The sequence below is a fragment of the Nyctereutes procyonoides genome, unplaced genomic scaffold, assembly GCF_905146905.1.
Source record: "Nyctereutes procyonoides isolate TBG_1078 unplaced genomic scaffold, NYPRO_anot_genome, whole genome shotgun sequence".
Taxonomy (NCBI): domain Eukaryota; kingdom Metazoa; phylum Chordata; class Mammalia; order Carnivora; family Canidae; genus Nyctereutes; species Nyctereutes procyonoides.
The window spans coordinates 4,214,278-4,235,844 of record NW_026575136.1 but is presented as its reverse complement, the minus strand read 5'-3'; the positions used below and the strand labels follow the sequence as shown (position 1 = coordinate 4,235,844).

Genomic DNA, 21,567 nt, shown 5'->3' with positions numbered 1-21,567 from the left:
CATCTCTCCTGAGCTACAGAAGGAATGTCTGGTAGTTAAGATAAAACAGAAGTGAAATTTATTAGATTTACCCACACTCAGCAAAGGTGATCTTCTTGCTGGTCTTGCCATTCCTAGACCCAAAGCACACCATGGCTTCTGTAATATTCATGCTATCTTTCACCTTGCCACAAACTACATGCTTCCCATCCAACCACTCAACCTTGACAGCACAGATGAAAAACTTGAACTGTCTGTGTTGGTTCCAACATTTGCCATGGACAAGATGCCAGGACTCATGTGCTTCAGGATGAAATTCTCATCATCAAATTTCTCCCCATAGATGGCCTTGCCACCAGTGCCATTATAGCATGTGAATTCACCACTGTGGCAAATAAATCCTGGAAAAATTCCATGAAAGCAGGAAACTTTAAAACCAAATCCCTTCTCCCCAGCACTCAGAGTATGAAAGTTCTCTGTTGTCTCTGAACTTTGTCCCAAGGGCTCACTGTCCATTGCAATGTCAAAGAAAATAGTTGGGTTGATCATGACTTGGACTTGCAGGTGGCTCCTAGGTAGTGGCATCTGCAAGGCTTGTAACTAAGTTCTGAATCAAGTCTTACATCTCAAGCTTACAACTGGAACTTGAAAGCAAGTTATCTCCATGTTTAAGCTTACGCACTGTGATTAAGCCCATATATAGATTTATAGGGAGCCGGTATATAGAAGTGCCTGATTTTCTCCAAAAGTAATATTCAGTCCTACTGGATCCAATAACCTGTTCCTATGATTAAGCATAGGCAAATGAAATTGAAAGTATAGACAAATATTTCTAGGTTGTTAACAAAAACATTTTGGAAATATTTCACTTTGGTTTCTATTTTGTTAGAAATGAAAGCATGGTTAGTTTAAAGGGAAAATAATAAGTGGATGAATTTGAGAGGTCACAATGATACCAAATAACATTTTTGTTAGAAACATATATGCAGAAAAAGTGGAAATCCAGGAGGTAATTATGAAGAAGATTTTATGTTTAACACCTTAGACAAGAAGCAGTTCATAAATATTTCAGTGTTTTTTTTTCACCAAAGAATTTTGTACTTAAATTAGAAAACAAATATAGAACAAAGAATACTTACCCTGAATGGCTGTTTTACAACCTCTGTAAAAACTCAAACACCGATTTCATTGTGGCAAAAAAACACATGAGGTCATACACTCGATCAGAGTGGTTTGCACAGTGTAGCCCTGTGTTTGATCAAAATGAAATGATGAATGCTATTATGTGTCCTTTTGAAAATAAAAAGCACAAAGGCATAATAGTGGCTTTTATTTAATAATTTTATAGTAATAATTTTATCTGTCCAATATAGGAAGAGATGAATAAAAATGGCAGGACTTTTATACCTTCATATGTAATCAATACTCTCTTATGGGAATGGAGGGTTATTGGCTGTTTATATAACCGAGAGTGTACATTAGTGCCCTGGCACTCAGTTTTGTGACCAGTTATATCATTTTAAGCTTAGATGCTTTTGAAATAAGTAATAGCAGAAGTTCAAACAGCTGGGAAATCAGCATGCAGAGAGAAAAAGAGCAAAGCTGCAAAATGAATTTATAAATGTTACTGGAGGAATTGAGAGAAAGTTGCTGAGAAGTCCAAGATCCAATGTACTTTAGTAAATATGAAAAATGTCTACAAAGTATTTGACATTATTTTGGACACACCTACTACCTCCCACCTCTTACTTTTCTTCCTGATTTTTCTCTTACATATTAGATAAAACTGTTGAATAGATATGATTCATAAACTTTGAGGTTACTAGTTAGGAAAATGGAATACACAGCGTATTATATCCTGATACGCACAATATCTATAAACATTGTACATTGAAATGGTTATCATGTACTTTCAGCTTTAATAAGTAGGTAGCAAAATTATTATTTTGATGAATTTCTCCATGAAAAGATGGAATACTAGGATTATTGCATTTTACACAAAATAGAAGCACATTGTTTTCTTTTTTTCCTTTTAACCAAGCAGGAGGGTTTCTAAGGCCTCACTAGGTTACCTTTGTTCACATTAGCCTGCCATTGTAGTTTTTAAATTCACATTTTAATGGCAGTCATATAAATAATGCAATAACTGCTAGCAATCAGATTGCATTCTTATTCTGTCATTTAAGCATTATAAATTAAAATAATAAAAACCACATTTTACAACATGTTTGTTTTGGTCTTTAAAGCAGAATTTCATCCACATCTTTCCTAGTACCTTGTGAAGAAGAAGTGGTCAATGTATGGTTTTTATCTGATGAAGGATATGAACAATGAAATAGAGCCAGAGAATAGTTTTTTTTTTCTTTTTTTGTGTGATATGGCCACCTTAATGGCATCAGTTATTAAGAAAAAAACTATTTGGAGAGCAAAACGTTTGTGATATTTAATTATAATGCCAATATAAAGGAAAGGTCGGGCATCCTGGACGTATATATTTTTCTCTACTCAGGGGAAAAAGGCATAGTTTTTTTTTTTGTTTGTTTTTTGTTTTTTTGTTTTTTGTTTTTCTTATTTTATATTCAGAATTGCAAAATCTAGCTGTGTTACAGGCTTTAAGTGTGAAAATTATATTTATCGTTCTGCTAAATTAAGATATATATAACACTATATATGTACATACGTAGTCAATATAAAGTACTCACAAGTGCTAACAACCACCTTAAAACATTTTACAACAAAAAAATAAAAAATAAATAAAAAAAACATTTTACAACAAAATGGAATATAAAATTATATGTATACATATGTATACATATATACAAGTTGATATATATATGTATGCATACCTACACACAATTCATATAGAACTGTATATATGAATTGTGAGTCAAATGCCATAAAAGGAAGATATGCCCTGGAATATTCAGGGAATACTTTTAATCCCCTCTCCATGTGAGATATACTGGTAGATTTTTTTGCTCTCTGGTCTTAACAGATACTGAAGATTCAGGTGTCTCTTCCACATTACCATAATCTTCAGGATCATCAGGGACTCTATCTTTCTTTACTTTGGGACCTAGAAGTGTCTTAGGACATTGAAGTTAGATGCCCACATGGGCAGTTCAGATGTGACTTACCCAAATCTCAGGACACACACTCCATTTCTCTGGATGACACACAGACACCAGTCAGTAGGATCAGCTGAACAGCTGAAGGAGCTTTTCAGTATAGGCAACATTGGATGGCCAGAGATCTGTAGGTGTTAGCCCTGCTTTCAAAGGCTCTTTGATACTGAAAAGAAATGGCTAAGGAAATGAGTGGAAGAGATTTCCAGTGCTGACACTTTGGTCCATCCAGATGGGCAGATCTATCTCCGCTTTCAAAACCTCTATGAAAGTCTAGGTCACACATCCCCTTTGCTACAATCAGCAAGTTTTAGTAGATCATCCAGGGAGTTTAGCTAATCTATTATCTTTAATTATCTTCCAAATCTATTGTTCTGACATAAAGTTAATTTGCTACATTGTTCTTGATTTTTGGTTTCTTTCTTTCTTACTGTCTTTTTTTTTTTTTAAGATTTTATTTATTTATTTATTTATTTGACAGAAAGAGAGAGCACAAGCAGAGGGAGAGGGAGAAGCAGACTTCCTGCAGAGCAGGAAGCCAGATGCCCAGCTGGATCCCAGAACCCTGGGATTATGACCTGAACCTAAGGCAAATACTTAACTAGCTGAGCCACCTAGGTGTCCTTATTCTTGTTTTATTTCTTTGTGTTTTTTTTTGTTTTGTTTTGTTTTGTTTTTTTCAAATAAATGTAGTTTATTTGATTTTTTAGATTTGGCTTTTAGAAATACTTTTAATGTAACTTCAACATCTATTTTTAAAAATAAAAACTAAGCATCAATTACTTTTCCATTGTATTTACTCATTAAAAACTTTATTTTTTTGAATTTTTATTTAAATTCTAGTTAGTTAATATATAGTGTAATATTGGTTTAAGGAGTAGAATTTAGTGATTCATCACGTACGTACAATACAAGTGCTCATCACAAGTGCCCTCCTTAATACCCATCACCTATGTAACCCATTCCCACCCACCTCCCATCCAGTAACCCTCAGTTTGTTTTCTTAAGTCTGTCTCCTGGTTTGCCTGTTTTTTCCCCTATGTTCATCTGTTTTGTTTCTTAAATTCTGTATACGAGTGAAATTATGGTATTTGCCTTTCTCTGACTTATTTCACTTAGCATAGTGCTCTCTAGCTCCAACCACATTGCCATATGTATGTCTTTGACAAAAAGTAAGATCACTTACAAGGAAGTAAAGACATATTATTTTAATCATAACTTCACCTAAGCACCATGTTTGCATTGGAGATTCATTGCAGAGCAGGGCACTGAGGGTCCCTGCCCTCACAGAGCTTATAGTCTAGTGAAATTGAGGACATGGGCTAGGACTTTAAGAATAATTTTTTTGTGATCCTTAAAATATTCTGAGAGAGTGAGAGAGTAAAATCACCATAACGTCACCAGGTCCAGCTGTGATATTTACCATAAAAGTTACTAGAGTTTAATGGCTATTTTGGAAAATCTTAGGAAGTTTTATTCTGGTAAGCTCATCCTTTGATAGCCAGATGTTGAGAGGGTTTTATCCTCTTTTAAAGGGAGTCATACAGACACCTAAGAGTAAAACATTGCATTGTAAAAAAATCTGTCTTTTGACTTCTGCCACAATAAGAACTTTTTTTTTTCATTGCCATTGCTCATCAAAGAATAAAGCTTTTGATGAACTTGTGAAATCTTGGGAAGGCTAATTTCCTTCTATACTACCAGTCATTGTTCCAAGATTTAAATTTCATAAAAAGAACAGTCATCTGCAAAAGTCTGCTGCTTAGATTACAGTTTTAATATCCACTTGAGTGCTGCGGTTTGTGGATAGCATAGATGACTAATTATAATTTTGTCTTTTCTATGGAATTTTACACTGAGGACTCTTGAATGGTTCAACTTTCACATTAAAAAGGCCTTGATAAGTGAGGATGCATGACTATATAGTTATATATTTCATTAACAAAAGGAGTAGCATCAAACACAAGTTCTATCCATAACATATGGCTGATAATTCAAGGTCAGCAGAAATAAGAGTGTTTTAGAAAATGTGCAGTAAGTTTTTTTCATTAATTCATTATTTTGTTTATTTATACAACAAATACTTAGAAAATGCCTATCATGTGTCACACTATCTCATAAGAGGAGGAAAGCAGTGCATAACTTCCTGTATTTTTTTGGAGCTCACATTATAGTGCAGGAGACAGATAATAAACTAAATTCAATATCCTCATCAAATAGTTACAAAATTTTTGAAGCAAAAGAAACAGGACAAAGGAACAGTCTATATAGAAGTAAATGGTGCTATTTTAAGCCGAGTGATCAATGGAGTGTACTTTAAGTATATAGCATTTGACCAGATTTCTTTAGGGTATGAGGAGAGCTGAGGAGTAGGTGTTCCAGAGAAAGGGACAGCAAATATGAAGGCCTTGAGGTAAAAGAAAGCTTGATGAATCAAGAAAAAGTAAGAAAGCAAGCATAGCTGGAGAGAGTCAGCCCAGGGAAAATAAGGGTTGATAGGTCAAAGTGGTGACTGAGACCATACCATCCTGGATGTTGCCACCATGGGAAGTGCTTTAGATTTATTCTAAGTAAAATTTGAAGCTTTTATAGAGTTTGGGGATGTATGAAATAATCTGACCTTGTTTTAGAAAGATTACTCTGTTTTCTAGGCTGAAGAAAAGAAAAGTAGAACTTCCATACTACTTTTAGAATTACTATAGCCCAGAGTATCACCTGTATAAATTTGAGACTGCAGTAAGCATTGTGCAGTTAAACTGAAATAGAAAGCATCTTATTTCAAATCTGCGTATCAAAATGGAACTCATGATCTATCAGTGCTGTTTAACTGAACCAGCATAATTTATTTATGCACAGTGAGCCCAGGACATGTATTATAGCAAAAGGGCTGGAGAAAGAAGCCTTAGGATTCTACAGTGTCTCAAGATAAAAAAAATGATTAGTATTTTTCATAAATCATAATATTTTCTTCAAAGACTTGTAGACAACAATAAGGAATGGTCAAGAGAAATCTTACGTTTTTTTTTTCTTAGTAGGGAAAATATTTAGATTCTGAACACCTGTTCAAAGGGTATATTTTTCATAAAGTAGAAAATGATTATATATATAATATAAAAAGTATATGAGTAGTGTCTGTTCTTAAGCCCATTGGACAGTTAAAACTGAGAAGATATCACTTACATCACACGTAAGCCAGTGTGTCAGACAATCATTACTTCCAGTAATATATTTAATCAAACATACCATTACATTATTAAGGGAAAAAATTATCAGACATCTTTTACCTTTGAAATATGATTTTAGGTGCTGGGAATGTATATTTCTCATCCTCAGAGAATTTAATCTTTTCATATCCCACTATGTGCCATTCTCCATTGCAGATATCACTCATTAAATCATCATTCATGGGATTTAAATCCAAGCTTCACCATTGATTTACCTGACCCGTCAATGGCTCCTCATCCTTAAATTGGGAATAAGATTTCCACCTACTTAATAGTGGCTGTAACAATAAAGTACATTAGAACACATCCCTCCAGGAATGCTAGCACATGCTTATAACCACTAGGCATATACAGTGATTTATAGAGAATTAATATGATTCATTTTATAGTCAGAGCTTTGTTTTATTTACATTAGAACATGATATGTGATGAAATAGCAAATACAGTGACAGAAAAAAAATGTCTGAGACATTCAGGAAGATTCACTACCAACTCTGAGATTTTGTCATTATAATGCATGGCAAACCTCTAAAGTCTTTTAAAATTATAAATTCATGCTCAAATTGCATCACTCTACATATGATGCAGATACTTATGACTTCTGGTCTAGAAGAGTAATGCCAAATGCTCATGTTTTGATCACAAATGAGAATGTTTTTTAGAAGGTTGATTAGAGGATTTTTGTAATCCACTTTTTCAGTCTGGTCAACTTTTACAGGATTTTAGATTGATATATTTTTAATTGGATTTTTCGAGGGTCCCATTGTCAAAGTGTTTCTGGAATTTACACCTTTAATAAAATACCTTCTGGGCCATGCAACAGCTGCTAAAAGAGGAAGGAAAGAGAGTAAAACCAGGTCTGTGAGGCTGGAGCAGGTGCTCATATCCAGGAAGATTTACAGCAGTGACACCTGTTGTCTAATCCACACCAATTTCCCATTGAGCAGGAGAACTGAAATGATATATAACAAATTGGAGAAAGAATTTGAATTCTAAAATAACTTTCATGGCAAAGCAGAAATACTTTCAGGCCAAAGATATAATTTGAAAAAAAAAAATTGGCTTGTTTAATAGCTTACATCATCTTATGTATGGAAAGTTCTGAAGAAAAATCTCTGAACATATTCAAGTACAGAATCAGAAGCTGCCTACTCCCCAAGACCTCCTCTTGATGTTGCCCATGGAAAGGAGACTTAGAGTTATTAAAATTACCATTTATGTTGACAGAGGCATGAGCAGTGAAAGATAAAACCACAAAGTTAAAGATCTCATTTCATGCTGGGACATTCAATCCATCTCCTGGTTAGCAGCATTTTGTCCCCCCTTTCTTTCCAAACATCATTTCTATGTATCTGTTCTTAGAGCCTTGGTGCCATTGGCTACAAAATTAACTTCAGTTCCACCCCTGAGATGATCTCTGGTCACTTTCATATCTATTTTGTGTCTGTAAATTGGGTAGGACTTCTGTAACTTTGTAATTGTTTCTGAGGAACATTTCACTCTTATATACAAAGCCATTAATAAATAATATACCCCGTGAGCCGGATCCAAAGTTTAGTTCTTATTTTTCCACAAGATTTGGTTCTTTTCATTCCATGGACTGTCTTCTCAACCAAGTGGCTTTAGACATCAGCAAGCAATATCACAGTCATGTTGAGTCTTTTCCACCAAATTAATAAAATGCTTTTCTTCCAGAATGTTGAGAAGAAGTAGGCTGTGTTTGTGGCTAATGCATTTACTTCCCAGACTTCAAGGAACTTTAGCTTCTTAAACTGAATCTCATTAGAAAAATAATGTACAATGTTGTTTGTTTTAGTATAGCAATTATTTCTAATTGAACACATATTTAATGATATTTCCAGTTACCTTGACTTTCTTTAGAGAATTTTTATATAAGAGCATTATTATAAATAATGGAGGAAAATGTGGTATATTTTAAAATAAGGAGGCACAATACAGTGACCGATATACATATACTATATATTTTTATATTATTTTATATTATATATGTAATATATATAATATATGTGTGCTATAATATATGTATATAATCTAGATATATATCATGGCTCCTAAAAAATAGGCATTGGGATTTATGTTGTAACTTTATTACCTTACAACATGATTTGAATATAGAAAACATTAACACATCTATAATGAGTAATTAAATGCATGAATACATTTTCTTTCTAGAAAGGAATATAATGGAAATTGTATTTTTTTTTCCAACAGTGACCCTCAAATTATTTTGGCCATGCTTTATGCAGCACATGTGAGAATTGCTTTCATGAAAGCATTAGCTGATGAATGTCTACTGACCTGGAATTAATGCTTATTATTGAATTAACTGTATATTGTGTGCCATGCTACTATACATAATCAGCCAAAGACATTGATTCTTCCATGCTAAGGGTTCAAGACGCTTTATAAAAGAATCAATATTGATTTTTGCAGGTGCAATCTAGAGCAAATTTCTTGATTGTGAAAGACTATTTTTCAAAGTGGCTCACAAAGCTCCTAGTTTCTTCTAATATATGGGCTGCAATAATCTCAGCTCAGAACCAGTTATTTGCAGAATATTGGCTGCCAGAGGTTGTTGCTTCTAACAGTGGGTCTACATTGATCTCAGTTTTGTTTAAAATACTTGTGAACTGGAAATGTATTTATATTTTCAATACCCTCAGATAAAGGACCACGTTGGGAAGATAGTGTAGATTACTAAGAATTACCTAAAATAGATTCAGGGAGAAGAAGATTGACTAAGTTTTGCCAGGTATGTGGTGTTCAACATGCCATTTCATGATCAAATACAGGAATGAATCCTACTAAATTACTAATTAGGTATCTTAATTGTTTTCTAACTGTTTATTATATATAATATAATAAATTGCATTATAGTCATTATAATAAATTAAATATAATAAAATATATTATAATTAAACATAAATAATATAAATATAAATATATAAATATAAAATATATAAAATAATGTGTATATTCCAGACAACAAAAATATGAAACTCATCATTCTTTATTTTCACCATATTCTTCATCATTACTAGTAACTTGTTCAGTGAAGTTTCCATCTATTGTAATAAAGGTTATAGAACAGAATAGGATATAAGGATATAAGACTTAGCATATAGGATATAAGACTCAGGCTACAGATGGGCAAGTGGGCCATTTTAGCCAATGGAAAAACTTAGGCTGACAGTGTCTTTATAATGAAATTCAATTACCGCAGTTCTAAAGTTATTACAACCCAGGGGTACCTGAGTAGTGGTTGAGCGTCTGCCTATGGCTCAGGTCATGATACTAGGATATTGAGATTGAATCCTGCCTCGGGCTCCACACAGGGAGCCTGCTTCTCCCTCTGCCTACATCTCTGACTCTCTCTCTATGTCTCTCATGTGTGAAAAATAAAAGTTTAAGAAAAAAAGTTATTACAACACAAATCCAAAGAACAGAATTATAATTTGTATCTAAGCTACACCAAAATAAAAGTGGATAATCAATGAATAATAATAATAACAATGTTGTAATACTGTTTTAAAATTGGAGCCCAATGCAGTGGAATTGCTCTTATATGAAGCGCATCACAGAATTCTATTCATAGGAAGCCCTAGATGAATCATATATTTCTCAGTTTGGTACTAGTAATAATTATCTACCTTTTGTGTTTTTATCATGTGCTAGGCATTCTACCAAAAGCTCCATAGCATTTAATCTGCACAGTAACTCTCTAAAACATATCTTCTGAAGAAAATTGAGGCCCCACGAAATGAAGTAGCTTGGAGTCTCAAATAGGAAATTACAAACTTGAACTCAAAATTGATCTTTCACCCTTTCTTTAGTAGAACTTATTTCTTATTAGAGGAAAATTGAAATGGTGGTAAGGGAGTTCTCATATCCCATACCCGGTTTCCCTAATTACTAATATGAGATATTTGTTATAACTAATGAACCATATTGATACATTATTATTAACCAAAGTCTACAGTTTGCTTAGATTTTTGTAGTTTTTACTTAATGTACTTTTTAATATTTTTGTTGTAGGATCCCATTTGGGATATACCACATTACATATAGTAATTTTATAGCTACTTCACAGGAAATATACATCTGCACTATTTTTTAAGAAGGAGGAAGGAACAGAGGGAGGGAGAGAGAGAGACAGAGAGAATCTTAAACAGGCTTCATGTCTAGCACAGAGCCCATGGCGGGCACAATATCACACTCTGAGATCATGACCTGAGCTGCAATCATGAGTCAGACATTTAACCAACTGACCCACTCAAGCACCCCTCCAGTGTTTTCTTTTCTTGTAAGACTTTATCCAGTTTTGGTATTAAGGTCACATTGGCTTCATAGAAATAGATTTATTAGTATTCCCTCTGCTTCATTTTTCTGGAAGAGATTATAGATAATTGGTATAATTTTGTTTTTTTTTTAATATTTAGTATAATTCACTAGTGAAAACATCTAGGTCTGGCGCTTTCTTTTTTGGAAGATTTTTGCTGATGCATCTTCTATGATGGATTATTGATTTTTTTTTTCCTTGCGTGAGTTTTGGTTTCAAGAAATTGTTCCATTTCATCTAAGTTATCAAAATGGGAGGCATGGATATTCATTTGTTCATAATATTCATTTATTACCCTTTCAGTGTCCATAGCAACAGTAGTAATGGCTCCTCTCTCATTTCTCATATTAATAATTTGTGTTTTCTCCTTGTTTTTAAGTAAACCTGCTAGAAGTTTATTGATTTTATCTTTTTAAAGAACAAGCTTTAATTTCATAGACTTTATTGTTTTCCTGTTTAATTTTATTAACATATGTTCTATTTTGTTTTATTTTTCTTTCCTGATTTAGGTATAAATAGTTTTTCCTTCTCTAGATTCCTAAAATGGAAGCTTAGATTATTTATAGGCCTTTCTCTTTTTTTTTTCTAAAAATGCATTTAATGCAGTAAATGTCTCTATAAACACAGCTTTTGTGCTTGTCACTGTTGTATTTAAAATTTTAGTTAGTTCAAATATCTTAAAATTTCTCTTGAATCTCTTTTGAGCCATATGTTATTTAGTAACATGTTCATAATCTCCAGGTATTTTGGGATTTTCCAATTATTTATTTCTATTTTTTATAATAAATTTATTTTTTATTGGTGTTCAATTTGCCAACATACAGAATAACACCCAGTGCTCATCCCATCACCCATTCACTCCCACCCCCCTCCCTCCTCCCATTCCACCACCCCTAGTTCATTTCCCAGAGTTAGGAGTCTTCATGTTCTGTCTCCCTTTCTGATATTTCCCACACATTCCTTCTCCCTTCCCTTATATTCCCTTTCACTATTATTCATATTCCCCAAATGAATGAGAACATACACTGTTTGTCCTTCTCCGATTGACTTACTTCACTCAGCCTAATACCCTCCAGTTCCATCCACGTTGAAGCAAATGGTGGGTATTTGTCATTTCTAATGGCTGAGTAATATTCCATTGTATACATAAACCACATCTTTTTTATTTAATACTTTTTTTAAGTTTTTATTTATTTATGATAGTCACAGAGAGAGAGAGAGAGAGAGAGAGAGAGAGAGAGAGGCAGAGACACAGGCAGAGGGAGAAGCAGGCTCCATGCACCGGGAGCCCAACATGGGATTCGATCCCGGGTCTCCAGGATTGTGCCCTGGGCCAAAGGCAGGCGCCAAACCGCTGCTCCACCCAGGGATCCCCAAACCACATCTTCTTTATCCATTCGTCTTTGGACGGACACCGAGGCTCCTTCCACAGTTTGGCTATTGTGGCCATTGCTGCTATAAACATCAGGGTGCAGGTGTCCCAGCGTATCACTGCATCTGAATCTTTGGGGTAAATCCCCAGCAGTGCAATTGTTGGGTCGTAGGGCAGGTCTATTTTTAACTCTTTGAGGAACCTCCGCACAGTTTTCCAGATCCCATTGTGGTCTGACAATATATTCTGTGTGATTTCTATTCTTTTAAATTAGTTTAAGTGTGTTTAATGGTCCAGAATAGGGTCTATGTTAGTAAATGTTCCACATGAGTTGAGAAAAGTGTATATTCTGCTGCTGTTGAATAAAGTATTTTATAAACATCAATTAGATCAAGTTGATTAATGGTCCTATTTGGTAAGAATATCCTTACTGACTTTCTACCTGCCTTATCTATTACTGAGAGTCTTTAAAATCTTTATAATAGTGGATTTGTCTATTTTTCTTTATAATTCTCTCAGTTTTTACCCATGTTTCTGATCCTCTATTGTTATATGCATAGACATTAAGGATTATGTCTTTCTACATTCCCTTTTTCCCCTTTTGTTTTTTCTTTTTTTGAAATATTTGTTTATTAAACTGCAGTATAATTGACCCACAATGTTACATTACAATATAGTGATTCAACACATTAATATATTATGCTATGATCACCACAACTATAGCTACCATCAGTTACCATACAACACTATTATAGCATCTATCGTTTTACCTTTGATGTCTCTATGTCTTTATATTTAAAGTGCATTTCTTATAGCCAACATATAGTTGGTTTGTTTTTGTTTAATCCACTCCAATGATCTCCATCTTTTAATTGGTATATTTAGACCATTCACATTTAAAGTAATTATAAATATTTATTTAATGTCTGCATGGTTGTGTCTTCTAGTTGTTACACTTGTTCTTTATTTTTTCTTCTTGTTTTAATGAAAAATTTTACAATTTTATTTTTTCTATTTTCTTAGCATTAATTATGCTTCTTTTTTTATTTTTTCAGGTGTTTTCTTATAGTTTGCAACATATATTTACAACCAATCTAAGTCCACTCTCAAATACACTATACTGCTTCATTGGTATAGTGCAGGTCCCTTACAAAAGAGATATTTTTGTTCTTCCCTCACATATCTTAAAACATTGCTGTCATTATTTCACTTATCCATATGCTGGAATCACCCAAAGCATTGCTATTATTTTGAAAAATAAGTTATTTATTATATCAATAAAGAATAAGTAAAATGAAAGATTTTATTTTTGCTTCATTTATTCTATGTCTGATTCTTTCTTTTTTGTTATACAGATCTAAGTTTTTGATCTATATAATTTTTCTTCTTCGAGAAGAATTTATTTTAATATTTTTTGCAGGCAAGTTCTATGGTCAATGAATTGTTATCTTTTTTGTCTATTTGAAAAGTCTATTTTACCTTTACCTTTGAAAAATAATTTCACCAGATATAGAATTCTAACTGGTGTGTTTTTATTTATTTTAAAACATTAAATATTTTACACCACTCTCTTTTTTCTTGTATAGGTTCTAATAAAATGTTTAATATAGTTGTTTTTCTTTGTTCTTCTCTAGGTAAGATTTTTTTTTCCTCTTGGCACTTTTGAGATTTTCACTTTGTCTTTGGTTTTCTGCAGTTTGGATATGATATGCCTAAGTATAGATTTTGTAGTATTTATTCTGCTTAGTGTTCTCTGAGTTTCTTGGAACTGTGGTTTTGTGTCTCTCATTAATTTTGGAAAAATCACACCATTATTATTTCAAATATTTCTTCTGTTACCTCTTTATTCTAATTTTTTCTCTAAAGTGTTTATGATACCATTTGAAATTACCCCACAGTTCTTGAATATTCTCTTGAGTTTGGATTTTTTAATATTTGCATTTTAGGGTGGGAAGTTTCTAATGACATGTCTTCTAGCTCACTGACTCTTTCCTTAGGTATATCTAGTCTATTGATGGGCCCATCAAAGGAACTCTTTATTTCCATTACAGTATGTTTTATTTCTATATCTGTTTTTAATTCTTATAGTTTCTATGTTTCTACTTGCATTTCCCATCTGTTCTTGAATGTTGTCTATTTTTTATTAGAGCTCTTCACTTATTATTGTTATTATTATTATTATTATTATTATTATATTAAGTTCCCAGTCTGATAATTCTGAAATCTCTGTCATATCTTATTCTGGTTCTGATTCATGCTTAGTTTCTTCAGACTGTGTTTCTTCCTTGCCTTTTACTGTGCCCTGAAATTTTTTATTGAAGCTGGACATGGTGTACCAGATAATAGGAACTAAGCTGAATAGGCTTTTAGCATGAGGTTTCATTAAAATGGTAAGAAGCAAAACTATGTACATTGTTATAACTCTAGGTGTCTGAGGCTTCTTGCTCCAGTGTCCTTGTTTTCATCTCATCTGTTTTCTTTGGCTACCCCTAACAGCTTCTTCTTAAACAGAGTATAAGACTGTCAACTTTTTTCAGATATAATTCACTGTTACTATACCAGAGTCCCATTGATGTAATTGTGAAGTCTGGGCAAAGTCAAGCCTTCTGAAGTCCTATGGTTCTGTCTCAGTCTTTTGTGGGTCTCTGTCCCTGGGATGTGGCTTTCATAAGGGTTCTTCAGCTTCCTCACCCCACCTTAGGTGAGATAGGAAGAATAGAGGAGACAGAGTTGGGTAATTTCTCTTCCCCCCAAATCGGGTAAGGTTTTAGAAAACTCTTCTCTTTTGCTGAGTGAGTCTTCATTTTTTAAAATTAATTAATTTATTTATATTACTGAGTTTTTGTTCTGTAAAGATATTAATTGTAAAAACAAAATCCAATTCTCAGAGAAGGATTTGAAGTAAGTCCCAATCCTATTTCAAATAAATAACATGCTATATAATTTTTCTGCAAAGAAAAAAATATATGTGTGTGTTCTTACAGTCCTCAAAATGCTTTTTTTAAAGCTAAGAATGCTTGGGGAACCTGGGAAGCTCAGTTGGCTAAACATATGACTCTTGATTATGGTCTCAGGGGCATGAGATTGAGCCCCACATTGGGCTGTATGCTTGACAGGGAGTCTACCTGAGATTTTCTTTTCTCTCCTCCCTCTGTCCCTCTTCCCACTTGCTCTCTCTCTCCTCCTCTCTTAAATAAGAAAATAAATATTTTTTTAATTAAATAATGATGCCATGAAATTTTGTCTTATGTCAGTATCCATGGTTAGTCTCATTATTCAGATAGTTACATAGTACTCCATTTTATCAATGTGCAATAATTTCTTTAATATTTTTTATACATGAGCCTTAGGCCATTTAGAATGATTTCTATAAAGCAATGTAGCACTTGACATTTGTATACACAAGTCTTTCTGTTCCTGTAATGGTATCATTGTGGTATATATTCCTAGAAATAGAATTTTTGAGTCAGAGGACATATACAATTATCTGTACTGATTAACAATATAAATAATAGTATGAGAATAACACCAATTTCCCACACTATTGCCAACAAATAAAGTTATCAAATTTTTAAACTTTGCAAATTTGGAAATTTATTGTATAAGAACAGCCTAAAAGTTTGGATAGATATAATTTTTAAACCTGAAGTCCTGTATTTTACTCTCTTCTGTATTCTACTTCTCTCCCTCTCTCTCTCTCTCTCTCTCTCTCTCTCAGTCTCTCCCTCAGTATCTGTCTTTCTAAACCCATCTCTCAATATATTTCTCAATCCCCATCCCCTCATATTAATATGTGCAAAGTATATTTGGTTGTGAATATAACACTTTATATGACCTTTATTAGTGACCCGGGCTTCACTCTTTTAGAGAGAAATCAAAAAGTGCTTATGAGTGACTTTGTCTTATATCCTGATAAGATGGTGATATTTTTTTTCCATTGCTTAAAACTGTTCACTTTGGCACTGAGAGGCAAAGAGGCAAAAAAAAAAAAAACAAAAAAAAACATGTCTCATGTTAATTTAAATTTTAGACTTCAGGCAAAAGGCAAAAAGCGTATTTTATCAAAGTTGTTTTCCTGTCCACCTGTTTGCCATCTAGCTTCAGTCTAATTTCATATTTATTTTATAGAACTTTGTAGAAAGAAGTGAAGAACATCTCATACACATCAATTTCATGAAAATTTCCCCTTCATCTAGAGTTGTGTTTGTCAAATGGTTTGTTTCCTATCTATAATTTCTTACATTGGTAAATGTTTTCCTGTAATATTTGAGTTTTTGTCACTAATAGTTTGATTGTCTTCACTAAGGCAATGTCACATTTTAAGTTTTATTATTGAAGCATCTTTGATCCAAAAAAGCATCTGGAACTCCAGTTCTTATATCTATACTACCAGTTTCCAGCAGGAACTCCTTGTACTTTTTTCATGGAGTGGTGGGATCCACTGAGCCCCTTGAGAGGCTCTATGGACAATCTATGGTTTCACACTGTTTTGTGCATCTTCAGTACCTGGCTGTTCTTCAGATGCTGTGCCAGAGCAGCTTAAAAATAGAAACTGGGTCTACAATGATGTGCATATGTTAGCCCATTTTACATTGTGGTTTTCATAGTTTCCTTATTGATTTATGGGAAATCTTTGAAATATTTTATATATTAATCTTTTGTTAAATTTTTAAAACATATTTCCTCAATATGTTATCTTTTAATTATCTCTTTACTTTTTTCATAATGGAAGTTTTAATTATTTATATCCTCAAATTTGCTAATCTTTTCTTTTGGGTTCTGGTTTTTATGTCAGCCTTAGAAAGGTATCCCCATATCTGTAATAAACTTTAAAATGTTCTCTACTACTTTTAAAAAAATGTGTTTGTTTGCTTATTAAATAGACTTTATTTTTCAGAGGAGTTTTAGGTTCACTTCAAAATTAAGTGGAAAGTACAAAGAATTCCTGTATATCCTCTACCTTCCCCAACTATCAACATCTCATACCTGATTGGTACATTTGTTATAGTCAGTGAACCTATGTTGACGAAGGACCAATGTTTGCAGTTCACATTAGGGTTCACTCTTGGTGTTAATTATTCTATGGATTTCAGTGAATGTATAATGACATTTACCCACCACTCTAATAGCATGTAGAATAGATTCACTGCCCTAAAGATCATCTGTGCTCTGCTGATTTATCTACCCTCCCCTTTAACCTCTGGAAGTGACTGATCTTTTTACCATTTTCATAGTTTCCCATTTCTAGACTGTCATATGGTTGGAATCATACAATATGTAGTCTTTTTGGATTGACCTCTTTATGTAATAATATGTAGTTAGGGTTTCTCATGATTTTTTGTTTGTTTTATGGCTTGTTAAATTCTTCTTAGCACTGAATAATATTCCATTGTCTAGATGTACCACAGTTGATCCATTCACCAAGTGAAGGATATCTTGGTTGCTTCTACATTTTGGCAATTATGAAGAAAAGCTGCTACAGCCATCTACCTGCAGTTTTTTTTTTTTTTGTATGGATATAAGCATTCACCTCCGTTGGGTAAATATCAAGGCATGCATTTGCTAGATCATATAGTAAGAGTATGCCTAATTTTGTAAGATATTACCAAACTGTCTTCCAAAGTTGCTGTATGTACCATTTTGCATTTCCACATTAATGAATGAGAAGTCTTGTTGCTTCATATGGTCACCACATTTGGTGTTGTCAGCATTCTGGATTATGGCTCTTCTAATACATATGTGGTGTTATCTCATTGCTATTTTAATTTGAAATTCCCTAATGATATATGATGTTGAACATCTTTTCATATGCCACCTGACATCTGTATATCTTCTTTGGTGAGATATTTTTTCATATCTTTTGCCTATTTTTAAGAACACAAAAATTGTTCATTTTCTTATGTTTAGTTTATGAGTTCTTTGTATATTTTAGATAACATTTTATCACATGTGTCTTCTGTAAATATTATCTCCCAGTTTGTGGCTTGTTTTCTCCTTCTCTTGACATTTTCCTTTGTAGAGCAGATGTTTTTAATTTTAATGAAGTCCAATTGTACCAATTATTTCTTTCATGAATCATGCCTTCGGTATTTTCCCCACTACTTTTAAAAATTGTTATTTTTCCTTTTGTCTTATTGTTTCTATCATATCCAGCTTTAGAATATACCCGATATCTGACCTTTTCTCACCAATATCATTGACTATCAATTAGTCCAGGCATTACTATCTGACTCAGGTTATTGCAGTTGCTTTCCAACTGACCTGCTTCTACCTATTCCTCAAACAGTCAAGTTGTTAAAACCACAGATATCACAACCACTAACATTTCAGCTCAAAACTCTCCAAAGGCTTCTAACCTTATACCTACGAGGACTTGCAAGATACCATCTTTGCCCAGTCTCATGTGCTATTACGTTACTCATGCTCTCTTTTCTGGTAGTCAGCCTCCTTGTTCTGTGACTACCCCCCAAAGACTCTCATTTCAGGGTTTGAGCATGTCCTATTTTTTTACGTCTGGAATGTTCTTCCCTCAGAACTCATAAATCCTCCTCTCTATTTTCAGATCACCTCCCAAAACAGGCTTTTGGGGATCATCCCATTTAGAAAAGTATCCTTTGGAACCAATATTTCATGGAAGATATTCATCACTAACTAATGTTTATCCCCTCTATATAGAATATAAACCCCATGGAAACAAAGATTTGGTCTCTTAACTGCTGTATTTCTAGCATATATCTGGCAGGTGGGAACACTCCTCTGAGATAAACATCTCATCAATATTCCAAAGGATATTAATCTCATTGGAAATGGGAGCATGTTAAGAAAGTTTTACTAGGTGAATCATGTTAAGGAGTGGTGTCACTTTTGATGATTAAAAAAACAAGTTAAATAATTGCTAAATATCAGGTCCAAATAGTATGATAAACTAGTAAATGGCACTGCAGTTTTGAGCCAATGTTAACTGATGAATGTTGATTTGTAAAGTACAGGGGAGAGGGTTCAGAGGTAAAATCTTGGTGTAGTCTATACAGCCTGTTTACTTTGGGTTAGAACTATAGGCTTAAACCTTGAAGACATTGATATCTTTCTGGGAATTTGGTATAAACCCCCCTGGTTTTAAGAAAACTTCAAGTAGAACCCAAGGTTTATTTCTTCTTGACAATAGCTAACATCTATAATGGGTTCAATCATAGCTAAGTCCAGTTGGCTGAGAATTGCATTGTTATATTTCCAAGTTAGCTTTCAGAGTCATAGTGCTTTGTCAAGAGGCTTTGACATTTGTTAATTCCTAAAATTAAAAAAATATATATATATATTATTAGAGGTTTTTTAAACAAATATTTTATTTTTTTACTCATGAGAGACAGAGAGAAAGGGAGAGAGAGGCAGAGACACAGGCAAAAGAAGCAGGCTTCATACAGGGAGCCTGAGGTGGGACTCGATCCCGGGTCTCCAGGATCACATCCTGGGCTGAAGGTGGTGCTAAAGCACTGGGCCACCGGGGCTGCTGGAGTATTAGAATTTTTAAAGGAACAAAACAAAAATATTTTGTTAGCTAGAAATAAAACCATAGGTTCTTCATAGGAATGTAAGATAAAAAGTTGTGTGTAAATTTGGACATCTTTTTAGATGGCTGGACTTTTCCTGAGCAGTATAGGCTTTCATATCATTTGTCTTGATAAATATTTGTTCTTTTTCTTTTAATCTAGAATACTAGGTATGAAGAAAAATAAGCCTTTATCACATTTTTTTAAAACAAAATCTATTTAAATCTTTCTCATTCTAGTCTTAGTTTTTCTTGAGGAGATCAATTTTATTAATTAAAGATTCCCTTATTCAATTATATTCAAATGAATTATAAATTATAGATATTTTGAATAAATCAGAAGGCATAAGCAAATCATAAAGGCTAAAATTACAAAATTCAAATCATCTAAGGTTCCTGATATGTAGAACTGTCTAATCATGACATGTGTCTAAAGATGTGCTATTTGAAAACTAGAAACTGGACATTTCAAAGTAGAAATTCACCTGAGCTTGAACATCAGTTCAATGACTTTGAGTCTAATACCCTGCTTCCATCTTTTAGGCGACATATTCTAAGGCAATATTTTAAAAATATATAGATCCTCCTGGAGTGAAAGCTTTTTCATGTCTCATTTATCCATTTCTGATTTGTGAGGATTCAATTGCTGATGCTTTAAAAGCGGAAAGGAACCATTTCAAAATACTTTCAAACATATAGTTAGTAATTGAGGATGGCCAGTTTAAATGTAGGCTGTGGTTAACATGTTCTCAGAATTAAGGTGCTCTTTAAAAAAATGATTCCCTTTTAGGGGCATTATCAAATATGGAACTGATTAAGCAATCAAACTCCGCTCTAGTTTCAGAGCAAAATGTTAGCCATTCTGCCCCTCATTCTTTCTTTTATTACACCTCATTATTGTCTCTTTAGATTCTTTCTTTCTGTTCCGAATGATTTCCTACCTTATGGCCATCGAAGGAACATAGTGGAAGGGTAAAGAATTAATTAAAGTTCTAATGGCGCAATTAGTAGTAAGTGTGAACTGTTAAAGCATTTCCTCAGATGTTTTATAGCTTGTGAGACATCATCTTCACCTCAGCCGACGAATACTGACCACCTGTTATCTATTACCATAACATTATACAAGCAGACTGACAAAAAGCAAGCTGGTCTCCAGTGATTGGTCTGCTGAAGCAATTGACAGGCGGTTCCCACAAAGGTAAACTGGGAAAGCTAAATGAGATGGTAAATAGAAACTCAGGCAGGTGTTTAATGGAGAAATACTGTTAAAACAACCCAGAAGTTGTGAAATGAATGTATTGTTTATGCATATTTTTATGATATTTGGCTTGTTTGTTTCAGTGTTTGAAGACAGTAACTTTAAAACCAATATTCTATGTCATAGAGTTGTAATTAACTGTATGAGCTTATAGCTTGAGTCAGGAACCATATTACACTTAGTAAAGAAAGTTGTAAAAGAAGTTTGTTAGTGCCAAACCAGTCTTGGTTTAAAATGAAAAAGTGGATGGGGATGCTTTACACTACCTTTCTCTTAAACTTGATGAAGTAAATAAACCTAAAGAGAAAATAAGTTAACTTCAAAGGGAAAGCATAATTTGGCAGATTTCATTGAATTAGGGCTATTTGTTGCTATAATGTCCTACAAGATTACTTCTGGATGCTGAATAACACTGAATTTCTAACACAACTTGTTAAATTATTGATTTGTTGCTTATCTGTTCTCTAAGAAAGTCAGATGAAGATCAGCATGACAGTATTTATAGGCTGCATCTCATCTGTGGGATGTAATCCATCTTCGTTAAGTTCAGTAAAAGTGATAGATGGCATTTGGCAGTGTAATGATGTGATCACTCTACCAGCGCCTCTTTAAATCATAAGCTGTTGCTTTCTGTTGTGTAGATATTTAATCAGTTATACACCCCATTACTGATTTAATTCAGAATGTCAGTGGCAGTTGAATA

General features: G+C 33.4%; 1 protein-coding gene and 1 pseudogene across 1 annotated transcript in view; one reads left to right on the top strand and one right to left on the bottom strand.

Annotated features, from left to right (window-relative positions):
• LOC129495604 (low-density lipoprotein receptor-related protein 1B) overlaps nt 1-21,567 on the top strand; it is a 1,831,349-nt gene that overhangs the window by 1,452,997 nt on the left and 356,785 nt on the right. The gene's annotated exons all lie outside the window — the stretch shown is intronic.
• Nucleotides 68-528, bottom strand: LOC129495606 (peptidyl-prolyl cis-trans isomerase A-like; annotated as a pseudogene).